Genomic DNA, 16252 nt, shown 5'->3' with positions numbered 1-16252 from the left:
CATATGCACAGGCCGAAGACGGGCAGCAGCGTCTTCGGTCCGACAAAGCCAGCCCTGCGGTCACCGACACGCCTGCCCAACGTGGTGACTATGGGCAAAACACATGAGTTCGCCCCATAATGAAACGAACTTGGGGAGGCCTATGTCCAGCAGTGGACCTGCAATAGGGTGAAGTGATGATTGACTTAATTACTGACTGATTTAATCTTTATTTTACCCATAAGACAAATACGTTCCCTAATAGAAGTGACTTCAAATATCAAACAAAATTTGTAAAAAAAAAATATCGTATATGTCCCTAAGATACAAATCATTCAAATTGAAGCGTTCATAGGTACTATACCTACATAAATGAAATTTTATCTGCTCAGGAACGGAGCCAATATGACGTCTTCGACATTATTTAACCTTTTATTAATGAAGTGTACAATGTCCTCTTTTTACGGGCACGAGCTCTCTAGTGATGTCACATCGATTATCGATTCTTGTCTACGATATACAATGCTCTTGTAAAAGAAAATTTTGTAAGGTAGTTTGCTATATACTTTTTACCGCTTTATATTGACAATTTTGAGTAAATATCTAATATCTACGTTGTTTTAATTAAATAAAACTTTTTTAATTATTGAATAATTATTCGAGTTATAATTTATAATCCCTTTTTAAACATTTTGAATGAAACTGTTCAAGTAAGGATATATTTAAGCATTTGCTATGAATTTATTTTTTGACGTCTCCCATTCGTATACATAGATCATCGATAACCCCATTATTGTTGGAGCCAATAACCATCAAACTATCGACGTCCTACCATCACTACCCCATGGACACGCATGAATAAACTAAGTAATCCCGACGCGAAAGGTTTTTAAACAATATGGAATTCGCAGAAATCGCCACCAGACCACGCTTCGGTAGACAAAGACCGTGCGCCTTTGTTCTTTTTTTTTTAATTTTTTCACTATCTCTGTTTAATTAGGCCCTGCTATTTGCACACTTGGACCATCACTTACAAATATTGCACAGAATTTTAGACTTTAATTTCATATATTTAAAGGTATTGTTCATTGAATGGTGTGTCGTATTGTGTTCGAGTGGAGGCCCGTACGTGTATTTCATGCGTCGACGGTAGCTTTGTGATTATTGAAGGTTATCGTATTTTGTTTAACTTAACGACGCTTTTCTCTCGGTAGCTTTAATTTTATTTATTTTATACTTTATTGTACAACACAAATATATTACAAACAAAGCATAAAGATAGTTACAGACAGTGAAGTACAATGGGCGGACTTATGGCTAATTAGCCATTTCTTCCAGACAACCCAGATATAAAAAGGAAACTTACTATCAAAATTGGGAAATTTTAATGGTATAGCCAATCTTAATACTTTATCGTAAATATAAATACTTTATCGTAAACTACCTAAAGAACAATTTCTATAAACAAATACAGTTATTGAGTCTGGTTTGTAAATTAAGGGGAGCGTTTCATATAGAAATGTATTTGAATTCAACGAATATTCTAACTTTTATCTGGTTTCGTTGTAGACAGATGGGTTACACAGCTGGGTTAATTGGATATTAAGTAGGAAAAATTAAGCTGTATTCACCAAACTACACCACTGCACGTTAGTGAAGTTTTTACTGGAACAGACAAGTTTTTGCAAAATTTAAGCATCTCACTGCTAGTTTAGTTTACTGTTTGATAATGCTCTCGTGTTTTGTGTATAAACACTTTCAACTGTGAACCTTAAACCTTTAGGCTAGTATCTAAAATGTGTTCATCATCATCATCATCGGATAACCTTCACATCCGGATAACTAATTAACAGCAGTAGGTTAGTTGCTTTCACTGTGGTCTGGGGTTGTTTTTCACCGTAAATGTAATGGAGATATGCAGAGATTCTTAAAAGCTGACACATTCACATGCTCATCACAATAATCATTTCGTAATTGGTAGCATTTGTGTAAGGTTTATTTTATACAAACCTTTAATGTACAGGTAATCTTGTAATCGGTTTCTATGTACATATAAAGCTTTTTTGAGGTCTGAATGTATTTTCATACAAAAGCTGTAAAAAAAATTGATTGTTTAAACGATTAATATTAAAATTTATTGGTTGGATTTTAAATACTTTTTAGGCTGAACAACGTGTTATTGAGAACTGTTACAGGCTATATAACATCTCTCTACGATTCATTGAATAGTCACCGTAAATATTAATATTAATATAAATATTAATAGATTTAATAGTATTAATACTGTACATAAATTACGTTTAGTTTGATATAAAAATAATTGTGTTTGCGCGCAATCTCGGTACACCATTATAAGATTGACACATAAAAAAATAGTAGAATTGAGTACCTTCTACTTGTTGAAGTCAGTTAAAAATTAATTTAAAAAAAACATGATCAAAATTTACAAAACTTAGTAACAAATGCGAAACATTCCCCAAATGGATCGACTTTGCGGAGCCATTAATATTTTGTAAGTTCAATCTTCCTTTTGTGTTTACATATTGTTTGTCACTGTTCTTTTTTATTATATTTATACGAAACATTGCCCAAAATTTATTGCAATATATTTCTCGACTAATTTACTTCGTTACTTACATGCTTTACATGGTGTCCACAATAATTAAAACGATTTTAATGAAAACAGCGGTCACCCATCCACTATTAGGATATCATCACCCGGTCGGGGGTTCCCCCGACCATACGCTACGATCTCTGAGAATTCTGCCGTAATTGCATCGTATAATACTTTTATTTTAATATGTGCTTAGTTGTTAGAAGAGCCGTAATCTCCGTAAAACGCTTAGTAACGCAACTTGAAGAAGATAAGCAAATATCTATTTAGATTTAGAACTTAAAAAAAAAAACCTAAGTCGCACTCTGGTAGATAATGTAAACAAAGTAACAGACGATAAATGTCCCACTGTCGCAGAGATCTATTCTATTAAAGATAATAATTGAAGCTTCACACTCACAAAGCTGAATTCTACATTGCAATTATCTTAGAAATTCTCCTGGAATAAAGAATCACGCGAAAGGTCCTCTCTGTGCAGCACTTAATAATTTTCAGTTTGATTTTTGGAGTTTTTGCAATTTGGATTTAAATCACAATTCTCGTGTTTGGACACGAAGTTAAGTAAATTAGTAAGTCCTGTTTTAAAGGTAGTTGCTAAGACTTATCTTCAGAATAAGTCAGTAATAGGTCTTATAAGCAAGACGTAAAACAGTTCGTTAAGGCCTGTTTCAGGTTGCGAATTAAACTGCGTGACAGATAAAGTGGAACTTGATTTTGAAAAGGTAAAAAATATATAACGGTTATCTGTTATATTGTGGGTCAGATAGTTTTATCAGCAAGCAGTGAAACAAGCCCCAATCTTTATTATAGCCATCGATCTTAATTGTAAATATCAGTTAATTTATGTTAGTTTACAAAATGTTTCAAATTCCATTACATCCGTCGACAGCATTTTAATGGCTTTCGTTAATACGAGTCATTCTTCTTCCTATGACGTTCTACAAATGTAACATGACGATATTTCAAAAATTTTAAGCAAAGCGTGTTCTTAATGATTCAAGAATTTCTTTATGTTATCAATAACATTATAAAACAACAATCATTTTTTGATTATCTTCGATTTAAATATTTCTTAAGAAGTGGACGTGTTTCTTCGAAACGTAAAACAATTTTTCAGTTGTTTCTGTTTGTAGCCGTAAATATGTGGATGTGTTTGTAATGTTTTTGTGTTTAGTTATAATAACCAAAAAAAAAAAAAAAAAATTAGAAATCAGGTCCAAAATCAGCATTTCTTCGCAGTAATCTATAAAAATATTACATAGCTAAAAAGTTTTGTTTATTTTTATATTTGTTTATTAATTACTTTAGAAAAAATGGTTCGAAGTGAAACATTTTTATAGTATAGATAGCCCGTTCACCGATGAAGGCTATAGGCTATATTTTTTTTCCTTAAATTAACGCGGATGAAACCGCGGGGATGATATATCGTTAAGAAACCCAAAGTATCTAAGTAGGTCGATATTCAGACAATTTTATCATGCAAGTAAAAGCGAGAACTCTATTTGAATTTCAAATCCATTTGTTTTAGTACAAAACCAGAATATCCATGTAAAGATATTTATTGGTAAATAAAAATTACAAAGAAATAAATTATGTAGTTTTGTATATAGAACTAATCATACATGGGGAAGGGCTGCCCTGCCCAGCGTGGTGACTATAGGCAATACACATGAGCCATTTTTGGCGCGAACTTGTTAAGGCCAATGTCCAGCAGTGGACGGCGACAGGCTGAAATGATGAAATGATGATACCCAGGGCAGTACCTTGACTTGACAGAAGATCACAGCTAAATAATACTGCTTTCAAGCAGTGTTGTGTTTCTGTGGTGAGTAAGGTGACCAAAGATCCTGGGGAGGGTCTAAGGTAGGGTCGGCAATGCAGTTGTGATGCTTCTGATGTTGCATGCTTGTAAGGCAGGAAATCAAAAGTATTCGAATAGAACAGTTAGCTTTCATCGAATATTTAAAACTAACTAAACCTGGTTGCTTAGTAAGTTATAACTATAAATAACGGCTAAATGTATGCATAACTGCATATGTAAAGCATGTTTAATAAATTTCTTCATATTTGGTAATAGTCGTCGTACTACTGAAGTAAAAAGTAAAACAAGACACGAATTCCGCATAAACATCATCGGTCGTGTTTTGCAAAACAATATTTTTGTCTAAAATATCTGTTTTTGTGTTTGTATGGAATTTTCGAGTACCTATCTCTAGTGGGTGTGTCTTGAAAATATTGTCTTCATTTATTTTAACTTTTATATATTTTTACATATTCGTCATGATAAGAATATAGACGAAGGTAACTAGAATATAGAGAAGCTAAGGTACCACCTTAAAATGCCTCATAATCAACAGCCTCCATTAGGATTTACTCCGATGTCGGGAGTCCGAAAACACACACAATACACAAGCACAAACGCCCGGACCACGGCAACCATATATAGCTAATACAAATGTATGCCACGTGCGGGATAGAACCCGCAACTTTTAGTGCAACAGCCATAAGCTAGTGCTGTAACCGTTGCGCTAACGCGTCATCTAAAAGGATTTAAATAAGGTATTGTTCATCATTATAAAATGAATAAGACGAGTCAAATAGTAATAATTTGACTTAATCTTTAAGCACAGATGTTGTGATATTTTATCACGCAAAATCTCGTTCAAGGAAGATATAATAAAATAATGAGTCTTCGGTTGCGTGTCGGAGCTGATACACTTTTTTACTTTGAAAGTCGTCATTATAATCAAAGTAAAAGGCAATTTCAAATTGAATTTCACATTAGCAACTGATAGCCCAAACAGATAAAACTCGCGAGTTGGTAATTATGTCAAACTTTCCTAGTTTTGCCGAATGATTCTCATATAGCGTATTTGGTAGCAACTTGTCGTTGATCAGTTGCAGATATCGTTACTTCTTGTCGCGTAGTAAAAAAAGTAACCAGTAAACAGTAGTAGTATGAAATACACAGGCCGTAGACGGGCAGCAGTATCTTCGGTGCGACAAAGCCAGCCCTGCAGTCACCAACCCGCCTGCCCAGCGTGGTGACTATGGGCAACACACATACGTTCACACCATTTTTGGCGTGAACTTATGAGGCCTATGTCCAGCAGTGGACTGTGATAGGCGGAAATGATGACTATTTATCTATCTATGTATAAAAAATTGTTGCTGTTTCTAGTTGAGCGTATCACAAATTGTCATTACAAGCTTACAGCTATGTGTTCACATGCCAATTACCCGACTAGAAAAAAGGTCAGGCACAACCAGATTATGTATCTGGACCGGATCAGGATAGAATGAGGCATGCCAGATCCGGCAAGCTCTATCAGGACCAGGTCTGGTCCAGACAAGGATAGCCTGATGTAAAATTTAATCAAGTGTGGTAAGGCATGCTGGAACAGGACCCCGTCCGGTCCAGATCAGAATAGCCTGATGTAAAATATAATCAAGTATGGTAAGGCATACCGGATGAGGACCCGGTCCGGTCCAGATCAGGATAGCCTGATGTAAAATATATTCAAGTATGGTAAGGCACAACATAACATGGTTTAACTGAGGTAGGGCACAGCAGGAATTTCCTGCTCAAAATATGGAGCAGCCCGACTGGGGTAGTTCCTCGACCTTACAGAAGATCACAGCTAAATAATACTGTTTTCAAGCAGTATTGTGTTCCTGTTGGTGAGTAAGATGACCAGAGCTCCTGGGGGGATTGGGGATTGGGTCGGCAACGCGCTTGCGATGCTTCTGGTGTCGCAGTTGTCTATAAGCTACGGTAATCGCTTACCATCAGGTGAGCCGAACGCTTGTTTGCCGACCTAATGACATAAAAAAAAAAAAAAGGCATACTGGATCAGGACCCGGTACGGTCCAGATCCGGAAAGCTTGAAAAAAATTACGCAAACTGAGCCTGAATTGCGCTATTAATGTTTTTAAGCGCACTTAGTATATATACATTTAGGGAGTCCATTTCTACACAGTGGAGCAGTCGTAAGTAATAGGAAATAGTTAATTAGTAGTTAATTATTAGAAGTTAATAAATAAAATTTAATTAATAATAATTATAAATAATAACATAAAAATAAATAAAAATAATTAATATTTAAAGTAAAAATACATTGGAAAAATAAACGGAAATAAATATCATAATAATTATGTTAAGTAACATTTATAATATCAATTCGCTTTTTTTTTGTTAAGCAATTTTTTTCGATAAAATATACATACATTCGTGTTTTTTAAAAGGACCGGACCGAACCGGCTGATCAGTATGAGATGAGATTTCCTCCGATCAGGAAATCTCATCTTATCCTAATCAGGTCCAGACCAATCATCTGCGTTACATGCCTTATCTAGTCCTGATCAGGTATGCCTAGTCCGGTCCTTCTAAGGAAGACGAAAAAATTTCTACTCGGGTAAAGTAACGATTTAAATATTTTAGTGATTTCCAAGAAAGTAGTCTTCTCAGTCTAAGTCACTCCTCTTCCTTTTATACTAAATCTCAAGCTTCTCGACTTTGGAATTCTTCACCTTTGCATATTAGACATGTACAATCGCTTTCTCTTTTTTTTAACCGACTTCAAAATAGAGGAGGTTACTCAATTCAATTCGAACTCAACTCGAGGTCGAAATATCGTATGTCGTATATATACATTTTTTTATGTTCTGTATAATTCTTTTTTGTTGAAAAGGAGATATCCAAAGTGTGGTGCCATAATAAGGAAACCAGGATCTGATGATAGGATCCCAGAGAAAATGAAAATCGTAGTGACGACTAGTGCGTTTGTTAATTTATTTCGTCTACTTACGTTATATTACTTGTTGATGTTATAAATTGAAGTCGGTTTTTTTCGTTTGCGAGCAAACACAGTTATTATAAAAAGACTGTTAGGAAGCATTTTCTTGATATTGAAAAATTGAATAAAATTATAATATGTATGTGTATATATGTGTGTATGTATTTATATCTCTATGAGTTCATGTAAATATATTTACACGTTTATGTCTCACTTTAAATGTTATATCACAATTTGAAGATCGATCACCTACACCGACACGATGAGTATTATCTTTTCTGCCCTTCGGTTGCCTAGAAGAGATCGCTTTCCAGCGATAATACGGCCTTTTGTATCTTATTATATTCTATTACAATCAATCTGATGTGTATTATTTCTACTTGGATGTATACTAAAGTGTATTTTTATGCTATGTTATGTTATCTTATGTTATAATTTCGCCAATATCATATAGAACGGAGTACACTAAGGAGATTATATGTGATGTGTGGTTGAGATTACAACATTCGTTAAATCATAATAATATATAATATAGTCTATCGAAATTCACTGCTGGACATATGCCTCCCCAAGTTCGTGCCTAGCATCCCAATTTTCCGTAATCCTCATCCAGCCTCCACTGGCACTCTTAGATCATCATTCTAGAGGGCCTGAGGGAAATATTAGTGACTACAAAAATATTGTTTTTAGAACTAGCCAGTTATTACAATCAGGCGTTACACGATATCTTCGAATGTCGGATACGATCTGGCGATAAATAAAATAAATTTAACGTTAAGAAAAAACAATGTAAGTACAACGTAAGTTTTTATGGTGTAACCAAACCTATATAAAATTAGTTATAGAAATAACATCGACACGAATATAATTATGATAATTTCGATAAAAATTTTAATGAATTTTCTCTTTTTAAGCACCTTTACACCTTAGAATTGTCAATTAAATAGTTAATCACATTCTTTTACTCTATATATTTACATTATTTTTATTTTACATTTAAGTATTTGAGGATATATTTGAAGTTTCATTATTTACTACACAAACACAGTAAATCTAAAGAATTTACTGGATTGTTTGTTTTAAACTCAAAAGTAAACGTCAGCATATTTATTTAGGAGTTTTAGGTATAGAAAATGTTACGTCGCAATTCATAGGAGTGTTCAGTAGTCAATTTAGCAAAAAGTTTTAGATGTTATAAAACTAAATGTAAATTAAAACGTGTAGCCCGTGAGTGCCAGACTATCGACATTTTAAAAATGCTGAAAGTTTCTCGGCGCATGCTCCCAGACAGGTAGAAGCAATGGCAAATATGAAATCAAACTCATACCGGCTTTGGCAGATACCAGGTAACAAAGTATCAGTAAAGAGTTACGAACAGTTTTAATGACAATTACGTTTTCTGAAATTTTACAATACTCTACGCAATTTTCAAGATACTATAAGAAATACACAACTAGAAAAAAAATTAGCCTTAGCAGTTTTCGAGTTTTGTGCTTTAGCAACACTAACGTTTTTTTTTCATTTAATAGTAACCAGCATTAAATTAAAAAAATGCTGTGCTCCGCGGTTTCACCCGCGTTAATTTAAGGAATAAATTTGAATGGGACCAATTGGCACACACCACCTTTCGATTAAAAGAAAATTTGTCGAAATCGCTCCACCCAGTCAAAAGTTCTGATGTAACATACATAAAAAAAAAATACAATCGAATTGAGAACCTCCTCCTTTTTTCGAAGTCGGTTAAAAATAGCCTATATCCTACTTCTAAATGGGCTATCCAACACAAATAGAATTATTCAATTTGGTTTAAACAAACACACAAACTTTTCAGATATCTATCTTTGTGTATTTTAATTGATTTTAAAAACATTTAAATTCTTTAAAATATTATCAAAACTATATTGCAATAGAAACTTTTGTTTTAACTTACTAGCTGTACCCTGCGCGCGTTGCTACGCTTTTTTTTTGATCGTACCAACTCAAAAACTTTTGTGGGCTCACTTTGCTGAAGATTATGATATGATCAAATGCATAGTTTACGATTCTATTAAGGACATACAGATGAAGATTCATTTATATATACATAGATCACTGTATCAGAACTAAACAATGACTCTGGTGGACATATAAATTATTTGTTTTCCTTTGTATTGATAATCCATTTTGTTTTTCTATTTAGGTAAGTAGTTGGTATAAATTGCCTCATTTTATAGTAAAAAAATTTTTTCAATTTTTTTTATGTTAAGTTTTAAAACCTTCCGTGGGCCTTAAACATACAAAAAAAAAATTAGCCGAATTGATCGAGCCATTCTCGAGTTTTGCGCTTAGCTACATTCATATTATTTATACATTTCTTATTATGCTATTTTTTGCAATATTTCAAAAAATAGAACACTGGATACAAAACGATACAATTTTACAGTAATAAAGAAATTTAAAACGATTTTATGCTTTTACGTGATTGTGTGATGCGAGTTCATATTCAGAAATCATTATTTCTTAATAATAACATATTGAATGGAAACTTTCAAATCGTTAATAACACTGTTAATTCTTTCAAATAATGGAAACATTTTGTAAAGAAATAATTGATGATTTATTGATATACTAATATTGTTTTCTAATGTTTACGCGAATTTCACGCATTAGAATTAAATAACTTTTTTGGATTTTATCGCGGTTTATTAAGTTTTTTTAAATACCCAACGTTTCGGATACTTTATAGCAATCGTGGTCATGGGAGGACATGACCGAAAAAGTTGTTTCATTATAATGATATAACGAATTTTATTTAGTACTAGCTGTGCCCGCGACTTCGTCCGCGAATTTAATAAAAAGTTTTTGTTTAGTTCGCATAGTTAAAAAATAAATAAATTTCTAAAATAAAAGTAGCCTACGTTACTCTTATTACATCAGCCAGTGAAAGAGTTTAGCCGCAACAAACAGACAGACAGACAGACAAATATTGTAAAAAATGTTATTTTGGTATAGGTATGTACCCTGTGTAATATCCATATGAATGTAATAAAAAGCGGTTATTTTAATATTACAAACAGACACTCCAATTTTATTTATTTGTATAGATAAATACTGTCATATTTCACTCTATTGTAGTACCTAATTTTTTTCACATTCGAATGATCTCTAATCATAACCGATCCCCGAAATCAATCGGAAATTATTAACTATAAAAATACACGTAACTTGAACTCTTTTTAAGAATTATTTTTATAACATTGAACAAGTATACATAAAAAAATATGTAGTTGTATCTTAAAAGAAATGTGTAAATCAATTATTAATTCTTATTAGAAATCTGTAATCAAATAGATAACTTCTGTTAAAGTTACTGTTAAAAATATAATTTTACCTCAAGTCGTATCGTCTGCATCGCGCTACATTCGGTTTTTTAACATTTTATTTTTATTTTGCATGCGTTTTTTTTTTAAACTACAAAATCGAACATGCCATTGTTTTGCCACACCACCACAGTTTCATTAAAAAACCGGTTAATCTTTGCATTCACCACACTTACCCGCTAGAGTATATAAATCAGCAATCATTTCACGAATTAAAAGAAAAATATTCACATACACCAACACTAAACGTCCACTGTTTTGTAATGTAATACTAGTCAAATCGAGCTTTGTCAGTAACGCGTTATAGAATCCGGTTTGTTATTCACCCGATAATAGGCCATAAGAAATTAAAGAAAAAAAAAATCCTCGGCAAACAATTGGACGCCCAACAAAAGCAGTGCTTCGCAGCTATCCGAAGCTGTACTGAAATTCTAAACCCCGACTTCGGTGTCTGTGTCCAGCACCCCCCATTACTAAATTTCCAGACGAAACTAAAAGGTCTTAACCCGTAGACTTATTCACTCGAAACTAACCTGTATCGTGTTAATCTTTAGGTTCTCATTGCTGCAGTGCGTGAAGTCAAATCCGGCATTCATTGAAACGCCCGGCGCGCTACAAGGCTATGAGAACGTATAATTTAAAGACGGAGTTGTCTGACTCGCGCTGTGAATGCTTTCGTCTCTGTCGCTCGTATTAAATAGGCGGCTAAGCTTTTCGCCTGACGATGTCGCGTTGCTCATTTTTTTGCTATTTTGTATTGAATTACGTATTATTAACCGACTTCGAAAAAAGGAGGAGGTTCTCAATTCGACTGTATTTTTTTTTTTTTTTTTTTTTTTTTTTTTTTTCTTTTTATGTATGTTACATCAGAACTTTTGACCGGATAGACCGATTTCGACAAATTTTGTTTTAATCGAAAGGTGGTGTGTGCCAATTGGTCCCATTTAAATTTATTTGAGATCTAACAACTACTTTTTGAGTTATATCTAATAATGCGTTTTTACTTGACGCTTTTTTCGTCGACCTACGTTGTATTATACCGCATAACTTTCTACTGGATGTACCGATTTTGGTAATTCTTTTTTTGTTGGAAAGGAGATATCCCTAGTTTGGTACCGTAATAAGGAAACCAGGATCTGATGATGGGATCCCAGAGAAATCGAGGGAAACTCTCGAAAATCCGTAATAACTTTTTACTGGGTGTACCGATTTTGATAATTTTTAATTTATTAGAAAGCTGATGTTTATCATGTGGTCACATATAAATTTTATCGAGATCTGATAACTACTTTTTGAGTAATCTTTGATCTCGCGTAGTTCATTGACTATTTTTTCGTCGATCTACGTTGTATTACTTGTCGATGTAATTGAAGTCGGTTTTTTTTCGTTTGCGAGCAAACACAATTTTTTTTTGTGAATTAGATTGTGCTGCGGTGTCATATTTTTGCTCAGTACCTACCTGGTGTTTTTTAAAAGGATAGCGGGTAGGCAGGTTGGTTATCCTATTTAGTGCAATATAAAATTTTTGTTTATTTAACTCTTATATTTATAATACGAAATAACGATTTCTTTGATTGACTAAGTATTAGTTTTGGAATTTTATTCCTTTGGCACGATGAAACATTTTATCTTGGAGTGATAACATATTTGACGGACCTGTAAAATTAAGTATGAAATGTAAGTATGTACTTAATACACAAATATCTATGTTTTCAATAGTCATATTAAACGTCTAAAATTTAACTCTACTTATTAACTCTCCAACGATGCGCACGATATTATTTTATTTGTGACATTTATTTACTCTCATTTTGTAATAACTGAGTAGGAATTATCATATTATATATAAATCTCGTGTCACAATGATTGTCCTCAATGGACTCCTAAACTACTTAACCGATTATAATAAAATTTGCACACCGTGTGCAGTTCGATCCAACTTAAAAGATAGGCTATATTTTATTTTGATATATTATGTTATTATTATATTTCAGAAAAAAATAAGGTGATACGAAGTTCGCCAGGTCAGCTAGTACATATATAATAAACTCACTCAATTAGAAAATTTTCTAATTAGTAGTCAAAAGAGTGTAATCTTTGTAAGTTTTCTCCATAAGAAAAAAATTAGCATTTGCTTTCTCAAAACTGTTGACTTTTTTATGTGGTGATTTTTTCTTAATAACTACTCACTCGCTTCAGCCTGTAATATTCCACTGCTGGGCGAAGGGCTCTTTCCCCGTGCGGTAGAAGAATCAGAGCTTAATCCACCACACTGCTCCAATGCGGGTTGAATGACATATTCCCCACTATGAATAACGATTGCTATCAGGTGTACTTGATAACAACCAGGACCGACGGCTTAACGTGCTCTCCGAGGCACGGTTGGGAGACAAACAAGGACTGCACAAACACTCAGACCACGGAAAACATCTGTATGGCCAATACAAATGTTTGTCATGTGCGGGAATCAAACCTGCAACCGCAACAGCCACAAAACTATAATTATATAATTTTTGTATTTAATAAAATTCGCAACAGCCACAAAACTATAATTATATAATTTTTGTATTTAATAAAATTAATAATACGAGGTCAACATTAAAATATATAATACGGAAGTAGGTTATATTAGTTGATCACAACATTTTTCCGCAGGAAATATCACATAAATGTTACCTCGCTACTATTCATATCCGTTGTATGCTGTTACAATATTGTATCACAAAACTTGTATCTTCCGAGCGATTGAAAAATAGGTGTATAAAATTAAAGAATCTATATAAACTGATTATATATTTATCTATATATAAAGTTAAGTTAGAAGTCATAGTAAGAATGAAAAATAAGAGACAGTGAAGAGATATGAAAACTTTTTGCGCAATTAATGGTAGCTAGGCTATTTGACTGTTTAATTTTTTTTTTATTGAAATAAAGATAGAAAATACTAGCGTACTATTTCTACCTTATGTGGGGACAGGGACCATACATGTAGGTATTGTAACTCTCACAGTCGCTATCTACACCATTATTCATTCCAATCGAGAAAAACTAACTAAATTCCTTTCTTACATATCAAAACGAAATATTTATACTAAAATTATTCACATTCTGGTGTATCTTTATTATGATTACTATTATCAAATTCGACCAAACGAAACCTTATTTGGAAAATAGAATACAATGGTTTTATACTGTATTTCATACAACATGTTATTTAGGTATTGGTATTAAAAAGATATAAAAATAATCTTACCACACAAACGCCATATTGGACATGATCCGCAATACCAAACAAGATAAATACGTCGAAAGCTACTCTTTCTAACTTTATTTATTTATTTATTATTACTTTATTGCACAATACATTATAGAATTGTGCAAAAGGCGGGCTTAATGCTAAAAGCATTCTCTACAAGCCAACCTTAGGACGTACAAGAGCAGAGGTTTGTAGGTGTGCAAAATCGAGTATAAGTAAAATTCAGAAAAAGAAGAAAAAGGGGAGGAAATATAATGTAACGTTAATATAAAATAACTTTAACGGAAATATTAAATAACTTTGGTTGATAGAGTGATGTTACTGTAGTTATCAGAGCTATATTAATCCAGGAGATTGTGTCACACCTCTGTTTACTCATCTCAGCGATTATGACTCGACTCTGGAAATAAAGACAATAATCAGTGACAAGATATAGGGAACGATATAGTTTCTAATGTAGGTTTTAATATCGTTTACGTCTTCAGTATTTGAGACTCGTTCAAAATTATGTTCTTCGGTTACAATGTCACGGGCTTTATCGACCCTACACTGAACTGCCATTGTCGAATCTATTATACTTATCACTGGTTGAACCGTAATGGAGACGTAGATCGAGAGATTTCTTTTCTCCTTTTGTTATAGCTACGTAGGAATTATTAGGTGTGTCTAAAAATGATACTGCTTGAAACGATAATGAAAGTGCATTGGGTTGAAGAAAAAAATCGAACATACGCTTAACATATTTGCGGTTAGTCGTAATTAATAATATATATTTGAATTTTTTGTATTAAACCTGTAAATTATTTTACGATTTCGTTGATATTTAAAAATATGAAAAGGGCAGAATATATAATCGAAAAGAAAAAATGTTAAAAATTAGTCAAAATAGTATATTATGTTAATTACGTTTCTTCACATTTTCAGAGTCAAGTTTAAATAAATACCTACCTACAATGTTTTATTTACAATCTCAAGCACTGTGGTCTTTTTGCAGCCGTATTAGTGATAAGTCAGAAATTCCAAACCTGGCGCCAGTGTTCTTATATTTCTAAAGTTGTAACAATACCAGTCATATATTGAATTTTATATGTTGTTGTAAAACACACCTCTTGCCTTTTTATTCAAATACAATGTATTTTATTAGTATTTGATATATCGTTGAAATATCATCGAATAGCCGAATACACATTTATATATAACGATATCACATAAAAACTGTGAACTACGGCTTTGTATTACCTAAAGGCGATGAAAATATAAAGTTAAAATAGAGTCCTTTCAAGTGTCTTTGCGGAATACATTTAGGTAGAGACAGATACCTATATAATAGTGTTTGCTCGCAAACGAAAAAACCGGCTTCAATTACATCGACAAGTAATACAACGTAAGTATACCAAAAAATTAAGAAACACACTAGTCGTCAATATGATTTTAGTGGGTTTTTCTCGATTTCTCTGGTATTCAATCATCAGATCCTGGTTTCCTTATCAGGGTACCATACATGGGATATTTCCTTTCTCCTGAATCTGGGTGTAATGTTTGTATTTATTTATATGTGTATTATTTTTATAAAAAAATGTAGCTATAACAGTCAGCTGAGTTTAACAAGCATTAAGTTGCTTACCATAGGAGCAGACGACCATCTATGTAACATACACATATAAGATATATAAATGCCAAAAGCATTAAACCAGCAACCTACTCGAATTCTTTTCTTGAAATAGCAAAAGAATATAAAACTGTAAAAACGTATGTAACTTTATAAATACATGTATATTTTTTGTTAAGATCAAATTAATTTTTAAAATAAAAGAACATTATGTTGTAGTTTACTTCAGTTTAGCAGGATATATCCCGTTCAGAACCTGGAGCAGCCGTTTGGGACTCAACCTTATAGAAGATCACAGCTAAATAACATTTCTCTCAAATATTGTTGTATTCCTGTGGTGAGTAAGGTGGCCAGAACTAGGGAGGGTCGGGAATAGAATCAGCAGCGCGCTTGCGATGCTTCTGGTGTTGCAACCGCTACCTAGGCTACGGTACCCGTTTACTATCAAGTCGGTCGTAATGCGCAGACATGTGTAGGTGTGCAAAATCAGAATTTGAGCAAACTTGACTTTGTTTTTATAATAAAAAACTTTTTAAAGAGTAAGCTGGTGAATGCGGGACGAAAGCGTTATGAAAAGTGTGATCAGGCGAGGCAAACGGAGGTTGAGAGGGAGATATAAGTTAGAGAAGATAGAAAGAG

This window comes from Melitaea cinxia, chromosome 24, assembly GCF_905220565.1.
Source record: "Melitaea cinxia chromosome 24, ilMelCinx1.1, whole genome shotgun sequence".
Lineage (NCBI taxonomy): Eukaryota > Metazoa > Arthropoda > Insecta > Lepidoptera > Nymphalidae > Melitaea > Melitaea cinxia.
Note: the sequence above shows the minus strand (reverse complement) of the source record.